Source organism: Cephus cinctus, unplaced genomic scaffold, assembly GCF_000341935.2.
Source record: "Cephus cinctus unplaced genomic scaffold, Ccin1 Ccin1_scaffold1857, whole genome shotgun sequence".
NCBI lineage: Eukaryota > Metazoa > Arthropoda > Insecta > Hymenoptera > Cephidae > Cephus > Cephus cinctus.
Window position 1 is genome coordinate 441,920 of NW_014334032.1, and position 18,830 is coordinate 460,749.

The 18,830-nt window shown below is 43.2% G+C and overlaps 1 protein-coding gene and 2 long non-coding RNA genes across 5 annotated transcripts in view; all 3 read left to right on the top strand.

Moving 5' to 3' along the window:
• The first annotated feature begins 1,709 nt into the window (after positions 1–1,709).
• Positions 1,710–5,747, top strand: LOC107273890. 2 transcript variants are annotated; one of them, XR_003061670.1, is made up of 7 exons: positions 1,710–1,940; positions 2,736–3,199; positions 3,301–3,432; positions 3,500–3,797; positions 3,885–4,043; positions 4,121–4,412; positions 4,466–5,747. It is a non-coding gene; the product is annotated as an uncharacterized LOC107273890 (long non-coding RNA). The 2 variants fall into 2 exon arrangements; XR_001539351.2 differs by having other exon boundaries at positions 3,885–4,001.
• Positions 5,748–9,914: 4,167 nt separating this feature from the next.
• On the top strand, positions 9,915–10,659 carry LOC112495282. The gene is made up of 3 exons (XR_003061671.1): positions 9,915–10,056; positions 10,150–10,350; positions 10,457–10,659. It is a non-coding gene; the product is annotated as an uncharacterized LOC112495282 (long non-coding RNA).
• Positions 10,660–12,811: 2,152 nt separating this feature from the next.
• The window catches only part of LOC107273889 (transcription factor hamlet), a 15,378-nt gene continuing 9,359 nt past the window's right edge, over positions 12,812–18,830 (top strand). Inside the window, exons 1-5 of one of the 2 annotated variants that reach the window (XM_025091183.1) lie at positions 12,812–12,913; positions 12,999–13,241; positions 13,316–13,473; positions 13,570–13,809; positions 13,906–16,801. The gene's annotated coding sequence lies outside the window, so the exon portion shown is untranslated. The remainder of the gene's footprint in view (positions 12,914–12,998; positions 13,242–13,315; positions 13,474–13,569; positions 13,810–13,905; positions 16,802–18,830) is intronic. The other variant, XM_015752502.2, reaches the window with a different exon arrangement.

Sequence of the window (18,830 nt, forward strand, 5' to 3'; positions counted from 1 at the left end):
CCGAGCGCATTGCTTTGTAATAATTAAATTGTAACTCGTAGATATCTTTTAATCAACAACGCAGCATCCTATATTATGTAATTTATTGTTAATGAAAATTTTTTTGGATTTTCGAAAAAAAAAATTTCACATCCTTATCGTCGATCCGCGTTTTATCTTTTTTGTTAAAAATTCAAAATTTCAAATTCAACTCGTCGACCATCCAATGTCCATAACTGGTGTGGAAAAAATGTATGAAACTGTCTCAAACAAAACATCGTGTACCAATTGGAAAATGAAAGTTTAACGGGATAAATTATTGAGACGTCAGCCAAGGTGCCGTGAGCGAACAATGTAGCGGCGTCGTTAAGAGAAGCAATAAAGAGACGAAGTGGGTGAGGCGATAAAGACACGTTGACGCGTACCAAGTACTTTGCCGGTGGATATTCCGGCAGAGCGCATAGGGTACAGCATCCGTATTACGAGTTACGCAACAAGTACCAAAATTCACTTAGGTCGATGATTAAATAAAAAATTTGCCTAAAAAAATTTGATGTAAATAAAAAAAAAATTGGAAAAAATTTGTTAAAGCATCTCCAAGAATATCTTACCACGACGCCATTTTCACTGAGATTCATAATCTTCACGATCTTTATCTACCTGCAGATATTCTTAGAATTCTCGTATAATTTGATATTATCCTTTATACATGGGATACGCGTATAGATTCATACATTATCCGCCCATGGGAAACCATTTACACGTTTAGTATAACGATATATGTTCACGTACGTGGTTCTTCGGTGCTCAGGATGGTTGCCATGCGTAAGAATATATGCCTACGCAATTCAGTGCTTCTTAAGGGTTGGCAATGTATTAGCCGTGAATTCAACTCACTACCCACGAGTCCGCTCGGTCGGTACTTACATATTCTACATACGGGAGGATCTCGCCACCGGAAATTTATAGTCGAAATGCAGGGATAGATCTCGCATTCATCATAACAATGATTTAGAGTTCCGCCATGAGATATTCCACTATGGTTGAACGTGGGTGTCATCGGCCATCTTGTTTTCTCAGTGATAACTATATATTTTCCTTGCTGCAGCTGCGTCTGGTCTGTACGAAAGAAATAATATCACACTACTTTTGGTACTTTACAGGTACGACTGGAGAATATTCACATGGAGACACAAGCACGTCTTCTTATCGGTAATGTAACCATGAGCCAATAGATAACATTCTAAGCGTAGGATATATATGCAGGATCAAGTAGGGTCTCATGTGTGTACATATGTGAAGTCTTGTCGGTAGACTTGCAAAAAATAGTCTACGCCGCCTAAGGACGTCGTACGTAAAGCCAGTGGAATGCCACGTGGATTTTATTCCCTCGTAACAGTAATTTCATTGCGGATAATTTAGCTGAAAAAAAATAAAAATAATATAAATTGAATTAGACATAATTAATCGGAGCATTGTCAAGCGGTGATTTGATTATTTGATGGGACACGTACGTCCTCAACCTTTAAAACGCAAGCACGAATGAATATCGCACGCGTAGGCAGAACAAAAGGTAGAGAGGGTTACGACAGCAGTGTTTTGAAACAAGGTGAACGATTGCGCAACGGAGTGATGATTCCACGGAGTAATGGCCTTGTAACGGTGCAGGTCAAAAGGCGAGGCAGAGGACGTCCCGAAGACGTACCCTGGTATGCATGCAGGGTGGAACGGGGATACGGAATAACACGGTAGTCGGATTTAAATTTGAATTCGGGAGTCACAGCTAATGGCACGTCAAGCTACGGCCGGCGTGGGTAGATGGCACTGCCGACGGCTCTCGTCTCGCTTCCGCCATGACGGACGAACAGGAATGACAGTTGACAAGCCTCTATCCCATAATCCGTCCAGTGTATTTGGGTCTCTTGGGAATATCATAGGCGCCGATATGATGGACGCCCCAGGTATTTATACATGTATATTCTCTTATTCTCTATTATTCGTATTCACGGTGGCGATTAGCGTCGCTCATAAGACCGCGCTGGGACGCCCGGTGCAACCGGTCCTAACCTATGTCGTACAATAAGAACGACCGTTAGTCTCCTCGAACGGAACTCACGGACGTAGAGTTAATAAGCAATATCTAGTGGCCGTACTGCCCGTTACTGATACTAGTATGTATTGCTAGTATGCTACTAGTATTAGTAGGCTGGTAGTATGCTGCAACATAATAGCCCGTGTAATGATCGAACCTTGTTTAAGTTGGGTGGGTTAGTTTCAGTGATACGCAATCCGTAGCTTTAATACTGTACAGAAACCTAGTTATTTTTTTTTTTAACGTCAACAAAAATATCCATTCTAAGGAACAATGCCGTTATATTCTTTTATATCGACGTCACTTTCCCCGTTTATAACACGCATTATTTTACGGTCCGCGACAACATTTTATTTCTTCAAAATATCGTTTATCTCAAACAGACAAATTGGCGATGTCAATTGCTTAATTTCGTAAGAATTTTTTCACGCGAACTAGGCGAATCTAATCCAACTACTAAGGGCCTTATAGAAAGTTTAAAAGGAGAACAGCAAGCAGAATTATTTTAAAGCTTGACAACAAATCCCACGATAACTTCCCTGGCTTTCTTACGTTTACGAACCCTGCACTAAAGACAATAGAACTTGATTTAATTGCTCGTTAATAATACGGAATCGGTATATACTAATTTGATAAGCTCTGATCAATAATTCATTTATTTCAGCGTAAATTTGAGTGCCACTGTAATGGAGGGTCGCGGATCGCGAAGTGAGCGCGAGGTCCATCGATAGTATATATATACGTATTATGTACTATACGTATAGAGAGGTAAAGGAGCGATGCGGATGGCAGGAGTGAAAGGCCCACGCCCGTGCCTCAGGCTTCCCGGCAAGGGCGACTGGCCCCTCCGTACTCAAACAGGCCCAGACAGTTACATTCACAGTCAAGAATTGCTTCGATATACAGACAAATTTCTAGTGCACCAAGACACCGACGCCAAACACTCTCGACGCCTCTACCTATATACTCTTCAACTACCTACCACACGTTTCCTTCAGGAACGCACCACTCTCTGTGAAACGCAGTAGATACTGAAAGTGGCATACTCTCAGAATGGAGAGTCTCTTTGGTCTCCTGGTGATGACAAATAACGATAAGAGAAAGACCATCCTGAAGATGGTACCCTAGGTAAGCTGTATTGGTATGAGACCATTTTAAATTTTATCCTAAGGCATAACGAGGATACGGGGATGCCGTTGTGGTGGTAACAAAATCATTTGCATATGCAGGAATTTTTATTGCGGATCAATGTGATCGATATCATCCTCTACAGAAGTTATACTTGATCCAATTGTGCTGACGTCGATGATCTCTGGGAAGGCCACTTCTTGGGAATGATCCCGATAGCGATCCTTTGGACGGTATGGATATATATATATATATACACATATAGTAAGCTTTAAGTATTTATATCTGGTCTATTCACAGTAGACGCAATGCGTACCTTCCATCGAAGTCTCCTTGATGGCTGGAGGCGTCGCGAGTCAGACTCCAGTTGAGCCGAGGTGCTACAGATCACGGATGAGTGGGTGGAGCCACCACTCCATTGCTCAACGAGATGTCCTCGAGTTATCGCGATAAGAAAGGCCATCCTAAGGACACACCTCAACTCCGGATATCTAGCTCCGCGTTCCCGATAAGCATCGACATCTACGCTTACTTCAGTGCATCTCCTAATCCTCGCTACCAAATCTTTGGTCTACGTAGCAGAGCAGCCATTGTGCATGTAAAAGCATAGCTAATCGGTTGGCTAATCGTTAAAAGTTCCCAAGTGGCAGTTGACACTGATTTTTCTTTTTCTTTTTTTTTTTAGTGTCGCTTGCTAATTTTTGGTCAATTGTACAAGACTTCCCGGAACTGAATGGCGTCGAGATGGATTAACTAGATTGAAGAATAGTCGGCCTTTATGTTGTTATGCTGCATTGAGATGGTATGTCCAATTGGTATGGAAGTAATTGGTTTATATAGAAAGGTATGACAGAGTGAGGTATTCGAGATAGTGAGAGGTGCTTCTCTTGGTATTGTAACGGGCTGCTTTTTTGTCATCAGGTCCGACCTCCGTATCGGCCCGGATTGTCATCGAAACACAGTACCATCCATGTATAATGTAAAACATGACTTTGGACTCGGATCCAGATTCATGTGGCAAGGACATTATTTTTATAGAGTGAATGAGGAGAGAAAAAAGAGAATACATCATACCTAGTAAGGTCTACCTGAGGTAGTTGGGACCTCGAGGGAGACACTGTCGGAGGTCTCAAAACGCATTACAGAGCTTCAGCCCCGTAAGAGCGCTGGGAAAGATAGGACGACCGAAGGAAGTGGGAAGGAAGAGAGGAAGGTAAGAAAGAAAAACGTATGAAAAATAATGATGAAAGAAGGAGCTCGTTTCAGGGCTGGCAATTACGTAAAATTGGAGCAACGTCCTGTATTCCTTAACGGGAAATACGATTCTCTCGGTAAGGTCTCTGGTCTCGAAGTCTCAGGGCACCCTACCTGTCAACAGGATAAAGAAATAAAAAAAACAAAGAGGAAAGACAACAGCAACCCAAGCAAGTTGCTATGGAAATTCAAGACAGGTATAGATCTATGTGTACCCACACAATGATCCTGACCACGTGAAATCACCGAGGAAAAAAAATGAAGGAGAACTCAATCGTCTAAAGGAACGTCATCGGGATTGATCAATGATCAGGACCAGATTGAGTGTTTCTCAAGATAATTTTGCAATGTCCAGCAACTTTTCTTTGTTTCCATTTGCGCCCCTTTCCCCGCCTCCTTCTCGGCAGTAACCACTGTACACAGAATGAGACGGGTGGGTAGGTAGGTTGATATCGAGACAGATGACTACTTCTTTAAACTGGAAGATCCCAAAGAACCATCAATTGAATCTAAACGAAAATTAGATTAGAATTGTCTTGGCAAGAAAGGCAAGAAGGCAACAAGAAATAGGGAAATCGTTGGAGCGCGCCCGATTATATCGGGATTAGCGGGGCACGTTCCTTCCTCTGGGTCCTTGATTCAAATCGAATAGCCAATTGTGATAGAGCCACCGGCTACACAAATCGCGAAACCACGTTGCGAATCGAAGATCAATTGCCGATTGCGCAACCATGGAAACGACGATCCGGTCCATTCGCGGCTACCTTCTATGTACGGTCTTAGTATAATTACCAGATGGATCGGATAATCATCTTGTTATGTCACCCAAGTAAATTAGCCATTCGAATCGGTAAGATGGCGTTTTATAAATGCTCTCCTCGTTAAGCGGAAAAAGATCGTAATTAAGTATAACAATGGATAGTACAAAAAGATGTTATTTTTTAACATAACCTCCTGTAAAGCCTTTCAATCCGTCCTTAATCTACATAAATTACCAAGTCCCAGCATTGCCAACTGTTAGTCAGTATTTGCCGAACGGTCTTGCACTAACACGATCCTGGGATAAAAAAGATCGGTAAGGTATTCGCGCGAGAAAAAAGCAAACAATGTCACACGGTTTCCTTTTTCCTTACACGGCGCTACCGTCCAATTAGCGTGATCGATCGTACGTGGGTTTCGGGCGGGTTTCCATTGGCTCTTCCCGTTAGCGAGTTCGAATCGACGACCAAGGGAGCCAAGGAAGGGAAGTAAAAGTTGGACGTCGAAGTTGGTAGATAAGTATATAGGTTAGCTGGTAGGTAACTTCGATGGAGTAGATCGGAGTGCGATTAGTTGGTAATTTCGCGGTTGGTATCGTTCACTTGAATATTCCCTGCTAGGAGGCAGTCAGTATTAGGTACTAGTACTTAAGTATTGTTACTATACGTATATATATATACATATATTTAGGACTGACTTAGCTGAACCAAGACTAGCCATCTTGGTTCAGCTATCTTGGCTGAGCTTGGTTACATTAAGGTTTTAACTCTATAGAGGGAGACTGGCTGGATGGCTGGCTAGCCTCGAAGCGATCCCAATGTCTAATCCGTTCGGATGCCCCTGGGCTTAGAAAGGCGTGGTACACGAGCATGAAGCACGGAGTAGTGTCGTCATAGATGGACTGGATGATGTGCAGCTGTAGGTGGAATTTGGTGTAGGGACGTGTTATTAATTTTCGATTATTTTAATTGGCACCTGGCGACCACTTTCGGCACTACTTATTTCACTCACACGTACCAGCCATTACGTATATGTCACGCATGCCATTTTTTTGACTAGCCTAACATAGAAATAGTTATGCACGTTAATTACATTGGTCATTCGAAACATCAAGCAAAGGCCGTGCTAATTGCCATTACCTAAGAAAACATCACCCATGGATCCTTTAATTTTCCATAAAATTAAAAAGAAAAAGGGGTATCCAAATTTTTTAAAATTACAACAGCCTGCGTACCGACAAGGATCAAATTCTGATGTTTCATTGTCACGTCAATTATCACGTGATTAAAGTCTTAATGATGGAATCGGCGGGAGGGTGGAAAGTCATGGCACAATCCTATCTAAGACAAACGAGGCATTACTAAGTGACTCTTTTTCTTCGGCAACTGGCGTTGACTAATCCAAGATAACTTTTACGCAATCAACACGAACTACCGATCACTCTACCTACCTTGTACCAACAATCCGTCTGTAATATTATATAAAACTCACAGATACCTTCCATCCCCCATCCACCCCACGACGCTTAGTCACCGGACTGTCTGACTATGAACTTTTTTTTCCACTTGCGTCCAATATCATTAGCTAGAAACTTTTTCAACCCAGTGTACCCAACCTCAGTCCCCCGGGGTTGTTGCTGGCATCCAGCATCGGAAAGACGGAACAGCGAATGCACGGGGATGTTGCCGATACGGTGACGACTCGTGATTGCCCCAAGAAGGGAAAGGTGTGGCACCACGGTGCAGTCATGTCGCTGATTTATAAGGCTAAATTCCTTTACCGCTTTGCAGCGCAATATACCTCTACTCAATGCACAGCAATAGCCGCCTACACCGCCTAAGTCCTAACATGATTCGGTTTTGCATTAAGGTTTATGTGCCTCTGTCTGCCCTGTACAGTGCACACCCTACTTGGGTCTCTTAACTCTCAGCCGAACCTTCTTATCTCAGGTGGATACCCATATTACGGTTTAACGGTTTTAGCCTATGGTTTATTGCACAATTTTGCAATCAGGTTGCTAGTAGTCCGCATTGTTTATGGGTCATTTATAAAGCCAGATTGGGTCACTTATCTCTAAATTTTTACCGGTACCATATTTTTGGCTTTGTAATACAACATTTTTTTTCACTGTCAAAACCAATTGTTCTACCTGGTCCTGTTTTTTTTTTACCCGTGAAATGTATCGGCCAGATGGTTCCCATTGCCGAAACGATATGGGCATTTAAAACGAGGCGTCGATCGCCCGGCCGTTTAGCAGGGCTAATATTTCGGAACAATAACTCGCGGCCTTGGGTTTGATCGACATTAAGCTAAATAATGAATAGGTAGCTAAGATCAAAGAGTTATCGTGTTGTTCGTGAGCGTGCCGGTATATATATTCTCTGTATACAGCTAACTGGGGCGGAGTTTGGTTGCATCACTATAGTACTATACAATAGTTACATTCTTGATCTCAGTTACCGAACTGTACCATTATTAGTAGCCGACCATGTTGAACCATCTTCATTTAGCCATAGCACGATCTTAGTAAACCCGGGGATTCCCCGTAATGCCGGGACCACGACAAACTTCAATTAACGTCATCAACCGACGAAACCGAAAAAAAAAAGAAAAAAGTTATCGGACTTTCTTAAAGCACCAGACGTAACGTTATCTAGAGAGTAAGGAGTGCTTTATAGTCACTGTGACTCCCTATAAGAGTACGGAAATTCTCCATTGCTCTCCAAGGCTTACCGTGCTATCTCGTACAGTGCTTACGAATACTACGGTGCCACGAAGCGTTATCTGAGGATCGGTGTGTCACGCAGTAGGCGGACTTTCTACACACACGCTAAGATCTCGTTGCGTACCGGCACTCTGATATACAAGAGAAACAACGCTCTGGGATAGGTTCAACGTTGTATCTATATAACCGTATAGATATATATTACATGTGTAGTACATACATACCATACGGCTTGGATTCACATGCGTGACCCTTTCCGCGCCATTGTGATTCACAGCCGTTCTAAAAGCGAATGCCGAGCGATCTGCATAATTCGCATGTTATATAACGCGTTACAATATACGCGTATTAACATTCGCCAAGGAGTTACGATCGTCATCTTCTCGAGCCGTCAGGATCATCCAGTTTCTACTGCGTCTTAAATACCGTGCAGAAGATACTAGAAGCGGCGGAAGACGTATGCAGAGGAAAAAACATACGTAAGGTCATCCGGCGGACTGGTCAGAAAATTGCATCTGGTGCAGCCTCTGTTTTCGAGGGTAACCAGGACCACTTCTGGGTACCATTTCGTCATCCAGTGTTAGGGACCCTGACCCACTGCTCCGAATAGCCTAGACATCCTCCGACGTCTGCCATACGATTGTTATAAGAAATCTCTGGAGGAGCTCATAAGATTTTTTTTTTCGAGTTCAAGTGATAAAATTTTTTTTGAAATATTTTTTGAAAAAATATTTTTGAAATTTTTTTTTTCGATTTACATTTTTTCTCATTATTCCGGTACTCGCAGTACAATGCCGTCCACGTAACGGTCTCGTATGAGAGAGGAGAACGCGGATTTTCCAGGACGTCTATGGGGTTATCCTGATAACCCGGTACATGCGAGCACACACGACACGACGCCATACTTAAACCCGGAGAAACGTAGCGAGCAGAACGGAACGGAACGGATCCGGATCGTTCGCGGAGGCTGACAGTCACGTTGCTGCCGGCTGCGGGAGCAGCTTTCTGCCGCGACACGCCCTGCCTTGATAACACCCACACCACGAAAGATAACACGGTATCAGTATTAATAGACGTGCGTCCCGGTGCTTTCGCAATGCCCTCCATGCCAGCTACGATCTAATGCGCTGCGTGCACCGGAGAACAGGACACGGAGAACCCGATTGGCTCCAGCAGGAGAGCGTGATCTATCGTGGACTCGGCTTTATCCGGCAGTGGTGCTTAACGATAATTATCAATTACATGTCACTGCTCTCGTTGCTTCGATCGGACTTTGCGATCCTTGCCGGCCGATTCGTTACACTCTTTTACTACTTCTTCCCACTTCCTTTTCCCCTGGCTTCTTTTCCGACCTTCTTTCTCGTCTTTTCTTTCTTTCCAGCCTGTGAATCAGTGAGGCCTTCCCTCCTTCGCGACTTTTTACGGACACTTCCACTTGCACAACAACCAACTTGTTATTTCCGTATGTCCGACCGGTTGGGGAATTTACTCGGAATACCGATCCGGTATCGCCAATATTCTCGATATGGTGTCTGATCGTTTTGCGCAATGCACTACTGCCGGGAAGAGTGTACGATGAGTCCGCTTTGAATTTATTTATTTTTTGACACTTTTTCTTTTTTTTTTCTCCAGGACGCTCTGCCGGTACGAATCGTGGCCGGTATGGCGAGCACGGATGTCTTGGGAAGTGGTAACGGTTGCTAGATACTCAGACAGGAGGAGGCGTCTCCACCAGTCATAGTTCAGAGTTCGAATCGCAGTTGGCTAACATCGCCACTGGGAATCGCACGTTCCAGAAACATTCCGAGCGTTTACTTCGGTGAGTTAACTTGGGCCGTTCTCTGATTACCATTATGATTACGGGGGTTAACATAATTCAGGATGAAGATTCTCTTCGCAATCGGTCGAATTATATTTTTTTATTTTCAACACTTTAGACCGGCACTCGTGACCGGGGACCAACCCTTCAATTGTCACTGGGATCGGGTCACGCAGCAGAACCCGTGGAACCCGCTGTTAGTCACGCTCGTTAACCGACAGAGCTCAGCGAGACATTTCGTTGGCAAAGGTCCTGAGATCTTCCGCCCAAAAAGTGAGACGAACAAAAAGACAGATAAAAGTAAGGACCGTATACCGCGGGACCGATGTCACAGGTCAGACTGTCTAAATCTCTCGAAAGTACATGACCTTCCGTGTTTACGTGAAATTCCAGGTCCCCGGGAGAGTTCCAACTTCTTGGGTTTCACAGTTGGAAATTTTAGGTATACAATTACACGTTACGTACCGTAACAAAAGTAAAATTACTGGTCCAGCCTCGCGTGCCGAAGACAGCGATGCATGCGTCTCTCTCGCACTCGCGTGACGAAGGGAGGAAAAAAATTGTTTATCAACCACCAATCAAAATCAATCAAAAGTAAATTTGACGATCGCAGACCATGTTTCACGACTCGTTTATATATCTGGCTGCTTTACCTAAAACACGTAAATTATATCCATCCTAATTTTACGTTATGTTTCAGTACTATGCTGTTTTCTCTGATCGTCTGTTATATGTGACAATGATAGGGCAACGTGTGTACAATGCCTAAAGGCCATCGTCTCCCATAAAATGATTGTACAAGTGTGTGCTCGGCTTCCCCATGTCGGGGAAGTCAACCGCATTGACGGAACCAGATGGGATACGTAGCGGCTGTTTAGTATGCGCGGCAAAGTCTCTGGCGATCCTGACAGCAAGTACGTAGGCAGATAATGAGAGATATACGAGGATGTAAATGATATACTAATGCAGGAAATGCCCTCTACGGTCCTATGCATCATCCGTCCAGGTGTCAGCTACGTGGTGCCATAGCATTGTGTGTCACGTCGATGTCGCTCGTGCTACAAGTGGATGGTCAGAGGCAGGAACGGCCATTTTAAGGAAATCGATCCTGACCTTATAAACTGCCTACGCGTCCCAATAAAGAGCGATGGCATTAGGTCATGAAAAAAAAAGACCTCATCATCATCCAGTTCAAGATCCAGACAATGAGAAATTTTAATGGCAGACCGATAGCTACCGTGCGACTATGGATCAGAATGAAAACTAGAAATCGTGAGGATCGGTATAAGCGATCGTTACTGGGAAGGATCATCATCAGGGCGTGACGGTCGTAGGATCATGGAGCTTTTCATGGACGGTCGAATGAGATTTCTAAAGTGAAGAAATAATGGGTACGATGGTTTATTAATTTGGTGCGAATGAGACGTCGGTGCATTTATATATCATACAGTTGGTACCGGTTGCTAATGGTAAAGCATGGCCGTCCGTTTTCACGTTTAACAGGAAAATATAAAGTGGCGGCAATTTCAAAGTGATTTCTACAACGAGCACGATCGGCCGCCTTTGATTATCCATAAATTGTACGAAACGCATTTCGAATTCGCAAACTTCTCACCAGGACGACCGGTTGAGCAAACGTTGAAGAATTTAAAGGCAGCAATCGCACCGACATCGAGACACGTTAATCATCGAATCCCACCGATCGTGGCACGTGCTTTCGGTCTGACTCGGAAAGAAAAAAAGAAGTTTGTTGCTATATTTTTTGACTATATAAAGAATGGTGACACGTAATTAACCCTAAATACAGGTATCCGTCTAATCGGGACTGGACATACCTGATCGCGCGTATACGTATATGTAGTTTAATTTTCGACGAGACAGTTTATCCTCATAGCCTATAAATAAGAGCATGTAAAGGCGTTCGAATTTAAAGTTCTCCTCGTTAGAAACAGCAAGGCGCCATTATGGCGGAAGAAAGCGAACGGCAGTCGGGCAATCGCTCCAAGTCCGTGAACATCGTTCCAATTAACGATCCACGAATTAACGAATAAATCTCAGTGAAAACGGGCGGCGCGACGTTTAAAGGCGTCCAGAGCGCCGGTGTCCCAGATTTAATACAGGATTTAAGACAGTCGAGGGAACCGCCTTTGTCCATGGCAATATACATAAAGTCGATTCGCAGTAACTTTCGTTCGATATGAGAGATGGAAAAATTCCCTAGAATATCCCTATATCAATTTTACTCCATATCCAACTCACCAGAGACAGAAAATCTCATACAAACCGTAAAATCTTTATCGGATCGTTCTTAAACATTTAATTCCAATCTTTTGCAGCATCCCAGAGCGAACAGCGAGTCTTGCATCTCCTAGCTGATCCTAGAACGGAGTGAATAGCAGGGCGGGGTGGCTCTACTCAACCAGGGCCTAGATCGGTCGGCTGGGTAGGGAGACTTAGAAAGTGAAACTGAAAACGCCAAGTCGGATGCGAGAGGACCCCACCCTGGCGTGGTCTACTAACACATCCTCGTAGAGACGTCCGACAAGGACTGGGATAGACTCGGTAGCAATGGCGGGAGAAGGCTCGGATGGAATCCTCAAGTAGAGCAAAAATTCTTGGGCAGACAGTAAAGAAAAACTTCTGGCTCCCCTCCTATACGTGATATATTAATATGGTATAGTTTATGCTACATAAATTATTGTACAGTATGATCCTGTATGTCCATATGCACATATAGTACCTACGGAAATACTATCTACACGAAGTTAACCGTCGACGCGAGAAGGGGCCTTAGAAAGTAAAACTGAAGACGACATGCGAGATGCAGTCGGGGCCCCACCCTGTGCAGAGTTGTGTCCCGGTGGAGTCAATGATCATGTAGGAAGAGAGGATCTTTTAAGTGGAGCAGATGAAACCTGAAAGGATTTCATCTCGGGGCGAGTCTTGTGTACATAAATATATATATATATATATATATATATATATATATATATATATATATATATATATAAAACGTAAAAGGTATATAGCTAAGCGAGTTATCTTCCGAGCTCGAGTCATCACGACGGAAATGGGAAGAAACTGCGAAACCTGGTCCATTATGGAGATGGAACAAGATCAGCACTTGTTATAAGTTTCGCAGGTGCTCGTAGAAATGGTAGGTTATCCTTGCAAAAGACAGCTGCATAAAATCTTGTAGATAACATAAAATAATATTTTCTTTTAATCCCTCAATACATTAGGTCCGTCGTTCGTCATCGTGGACCACAATTTGATACCATCCTTATCCCGCGGACGAACAAATGATTTGGATGCTGTGTACCGTTAATGGAATGCTACAGTAGTATAACATATCAGGACTAAACATCTAACGCTCCATACCTCTACTCCTCACATACCGCCCGGCGTGTCTTACACGTGTGGGAAGAATGTGGAATCGCGAATGGAATGAGGCAACCTGGGATACCATATATACACTAGGAACGGTTAGAGAAGCTGCAGGATGCTGTATGGCTCTGTGCCATAATATTGTCTATAGTGGTATAACAAAACGTTGCAGATGACTCCTGGGTAATCTTTGTGATGATGCTTTTACCAGGAACTCGTGTCTGAGGTGTCTAGACCAGGCGGTACGTATCTACTGAACGGACAATAGTCTGGACCACTGGATCGATCTAGTAGAGACATTCCTTATCAAGCAGACATCAACTAGTCATGGTAAACGTCATATAGAGTACATAATATTTATGTATACATATACGTACATATATATTGGAGGCTAGTTTCGTTCGTAATACCCTTGCCAACTTTTAGTAACCAACGAATCCAGCAATCTGCTCGCTGCCCCAGTTACTTCTATAGTTACCAAACATAATCGAGATTAGGCATGCTTCTCGTTGTGGTGGGTGGTACCTGGTCCATCGTGGTCTTATGCTATTACGCCATGAACCAGATCGATTCAAGGCTCCTCGGGCATGACAGCCTCAAGATACCAGAGATATTATTCTATACGCCAAATGACAAGTCACGTTTACTAGGATATCGTTATCGCGGGTATACTCAAAATTTTGAAAAAATTTTACTACATATGATAGTATACGATACGATAGTGGTACTAGGTAATTTTCTTAATTTTTTTTTTTGGTCCAGCTGAAGCCCTTCATACGGCGCGATATGGCCGATTAGAATTTTTTCTAAGAATCCCGAGGATGACGATTTACGCTGACATTGACGAATCAGCATCTCAACCGAAGTTCAAAGTCGATCATCCGCGCACCTGCGACATCGTCCTCGGACACCTGCCAAAGCGGAGAACGGATGCTGCGTGCGCACGAATCAAGATCAGGAATTTCTTTAACCGATCTCAGATGGAATCCCGTCCATGGGAGAGACTGGCTTCGTCACCTCGTGGTCCATATTAGCATGACTTTGACGCGTGCTTCCACGATTATTAAGTGTCTGCTCGAGGTTGCTCCTTCAGAAGTCCTCGCGGACGAGGATAGTTACCCAGCTCGGTTCGATAGCTAAACTTTGACGTTGTCATTGTTTAAGATAGATATATACACAGAGACATATATATAACGGCAGTTGGAAGTCCGTCTATAAATTCCGTAATCAATGTTTAAGATATTTAGGTTAAAATGACGCAAGCGCCAGGACGCTCCGGACAAAGAAGTCTCATCGGCATTGCCGAAGAAACGAGCTCGGTCGAATGTCGGAGCTATCGACGCCGTTAAAATAAGATTTAAGACCGTCCAGTTGCTATGATCATTGAAACTGGCTTGATTGGTCGAACGAAAAATTGATCTAGGTCCCTCTTATTCCCCTGATGGAAATGCCAGAGAACCATGAGACCAACTCAGGGATCTCCTGGTCTGGCGTCGTTGGGGCATCGATAAAAGTCGCTATTACGTGTCTCGGATTGGCACATCATGATTTAAGGATTTTAATGCCAGACAAACACTTTTATTCACGGATGACGATAGAGACCGATCTCCGTTAACGCTCTCAGGTTTGACTACCGTTCCGCAATCGTTTCCCGCGACTGTACCTCGGCTCTCGGCTCTCGTTCGGTAAAGATAATGACAGTCTGCGTGGCTGTCACTCACGCGCGACCGATGACAATCAAGAAGAGTTGACACAGGCGCCTTGTAAAATACCTAACGAAAGTCATCGTGTCATTGCAATCGATTAAACGAGAACGGATCTTCCCTTTGTCGCAATGCTCCCGCCGTAAACGTGCATATCGTGTACAGAGAGCGCGGAGGAGAACGAAGAGTAGAAATAAGAAAAAAGAAAATTTAGGTAAAGCCTCGAGAAGGAAACGATCGGTTTTCGAGAGCGAATCTAAAGGGATCGTTCCGGGATGGAGAGTGTCGTACCCATCCGGCGTCCCTCCAGGTTTTCAAGGAAGCCGAAGAACGAATGCGTCACGTTTCACAGTCTACAATTTCAGTAAACCCAGGTGAATCGAGTGATCTTTATTGCGCAAGGACAAGATCCTAAGCAGAGAGTGAATCCGCAGTTTGTAACCGCAAGAAGAAGAAAAAAAGAAAAGGAAGCAAAGGAAAATCTTACTCCGGAAAGTTAACGTAAAAGGAGTTGGAACCGGAAGCATGATTAAAAAAAAATCAAAACAATGATTTAAGATCCAGAATTCGAAAAATTGTATAATTTTTATTTATAAAATCAAAAGCATTCGCCGTTCCGGTGCTCCGTCCTAGGACAACCGTGTCCCGATCCGAAGGATCTGAACTATGCTGAACGAGAGCCGGTACGGCGGTAACCGTCGCCTAGGAGTGATGCTGTGGATCTTACGGATGATTCTGGTGGTGGTGCCCGCGTATGGCAGAATGGTGGGGTGTCGGTACAGTTGCAAAGGTGAATTAGTGCCTGGGAGTTATGGAGCGAAGGAGAGTATAGTATAGGAATGGTGGGAGTATTCCGGTGCTGAGAGGCTGGGAGGAGTAGTTGGTAGTAGTAGAGGTACCGATGGTCCAGGGAGGTAGGTAGGTAGGTAGTGAACCAGACCAAAGGAAGCGGAGCAGCAGAGGGAGGGCAGGTCGCGTGCCGGCGTGGTGCTACTCCGTTCTAGAGAGACTAACCAACATTACGTTATTTTGTACCGATACATTCGAAGATCTAGACCCTACCTACCAACCTACCTATCTACCTACCTACCTACCTACCTACCTACCTACCTAGATATCTGTCTACCTACCTACCTACCTACCTACCTATCTCTACCAACCTACGACTTCGCTTCCCCGCCTAGTCCATGCCTGCCTAACTTGCTTCACTTACTCTTACTCACCACCGCTACAATACCGTCCACGATACCGCAGGATTAAACACTAATGCTGCTGGACAACGCTACAACGCACCATACTCCCCTGTAACACTGAAACATCGGACAGTCAGGACTCAGCTGTCCTGCCGAAGACACGTCAATCCGTGTCTCCATCGTTATCGCACAATAACGTGAACCGGGTTATCGTTTGGACGTTGCCGCAAGGAGTATTCAGACCTCGTGGTTATCATTGATCGAAGAGACCAAATCGATATGTTGGTCGAATGTGACAGTATAGGGGATGCGTCGAGATAATTAACGTGGACTATTATTTTCTTTTTTATTAATGGGACTGTGTGACAACCGGCCGATTGTCTGAAAGGAAGCTTCTCGTGTTTTGTGGCAGGATGCTGGGACTGGGATTGATCTGTGGATGGATGATCCAGGAAATATTCATCAGGACATAAGGACTAAGTTGGTTTATTATTATACTGTGTTGGTTTTCCTGTTTTTTTTTTTTTTTTTTAATGAGATTCACTTCGAATTCGGAGCTTGTAGCAGTGCTTCAGTATAATATTGGCAGTGGTTGTGAACAGGACGGAGATTGTTTTCAGTGATAACGATAACGGAACTATGTGATATCGATTCGGGATCGGTTGTTCATATTTTATACATTTATTGGAAACTGTGTCAAAGTGCTCCAGATTCATCGGCGTTATAGATTGTGGAATGCCAGGCAAGGTAATGATCATTGTAGTATGTATTTTTTTTTCATTGAGGCTCAATCGAGTCTTACATTAACAATAATTAATTGTCGGTATTGTCAAATCGTGTTTTTTTTTTTAATTTTCAAATTTTTGATACTCTTTTTTTTTTTGGTGGAGGGTATAAGAATTTTTTTTTCTTCTTCCGTACAAGTACTGTTATGCTTCGTTCGTGTGATTTATTTTTGAATATATATATATATGTCGGGTAAATTTTTATGAAAATTTTTCACTTCAATGACAATACGGAAAGATGTCAACTCCGCACCTCTAAACCAGTTCCTAACCTTTGCCGCTTTCGTATTTGACTCGAAGTCGCATAAAAAATCGCAACGCCCACGCGCCGAACCGGCATTGCGGAACGCAGCAACGTCGTAGCGAGCGCAAGCAACACGTCATTTAGATTTATAAGACACCCCGGTAGGAAACCCTCTTCCCATTATTCGAGGCCTGCATAAACTTTAGTAGGTTGGTACCTTTCGCAATACGACAGAATACTCACACCCGTTATATTCGTCTAACAATGCCCGATTTTGCAATTCTTTGGAAACAATCCTATATACATCCTGACAGTCGTAAAGCTCAGACCGTACAATTTTTCGAATCGAATTTAAACGTCTTCTACTTTGTACAAAAAATGAAGAAAAAAAAAATTGCAATTTTCATCATTCATACCAGTAACCCATAAACTTCTTTGTACCAGGTATACACGGTAGTTTGGTATTTTTCTTTATCATATTTCTCTAGAGCATACGGATAACTCAACAATATGCAACAAAAGTCTACGACTTTTTTTCATACCAAGCCGCATTCAGATCAAAATAGACCGGTAGAACTTGTAGCTCTAACAGTAACAGTACCATTAGACGATACCAAGTAGGACAAAAAATAGTTAGGCTAGAATAATTTCCTCGTATCATTTTGATCCGATTAGGTTAGAAAATTGTTATACTTTTTTTTGTGTGGTTTCCAAAATAATTATTTTCAATATCAAGTCAATTTTGTTTTCGCATAATTTGCGTCGATAAGCGGACGATAAGAGAAGATTATGCTATTTTGGAAAAAAAAAATTTTTTCCTTAATTTTTTTCTTATCTCCCATCTCGTATGGTTGCCCAACGGTGCGGATAAACATGTGGCTCGACGACGTGTCTACGTAGACGCGCTATTTGAATACGCTCGGGCTATTACGAGAATACAAGAAATGAGGAGCTGGATACAATCATGGGAGATTCCCATGGTGGAACAATGCTCTCATGCTTCTCTATCCTCCACCCTCGAAAACGCCGGCCCTGACTGGCGCAAACGGTAATATCGAGACAAGATGACATTACGCCCCGTTAAGTGCCTCCTGTGCGATAACCTTACGTCAACCATTCGCACGTTGCGCCTTTCGTATTTACACGTGTTCACAAGAGGATATGCATTAAGTTCCAAACGACGGTGCACCCTGTTGTCTGACCTTGCAGTCTGTACCTATATGTAATAAAAGACCACGTGGGCAGGTCGTATTAAGTCAGACAGGTACAGTAGCACCAAAAATAAAATTCAAACGTGTGACAGACAAAAATTTATAGTAGGAACTTGATGTTACGGTAAAGTTAATTATTTCGAATTTTTTTTTTTTTTTTTTTCAAAGTTCCTTGACACTGTATTACAGGGTATGAATATTTTCTTCTTCGGATCCGAACGGCTTTATCTTAATTACGTAACGTTATTACGTTCACGCCGTTCGCTCGTATAATTCAGCGAGAGTTATGCCAATTCTATATTAACAAGATTTATCGCTATATAAATACCTACGTGGGCTGCTAATCCGTACCTACTTAAAGTCACAATGGACTTAGATTTCGTTTTCGATTCCACCCGGTAAGTACCCGCGATCCGTGTATATGTTGTCAATATTATTGGCACGATTCACGCTTCTAATTACGTTGCGGCAGTATCGCCTACGTTAAAATGAAAGAAAAAAAATGCATTAAATCTTCTGAATAACGAAAAAAAAAAAAAAAAAAAAAAAAA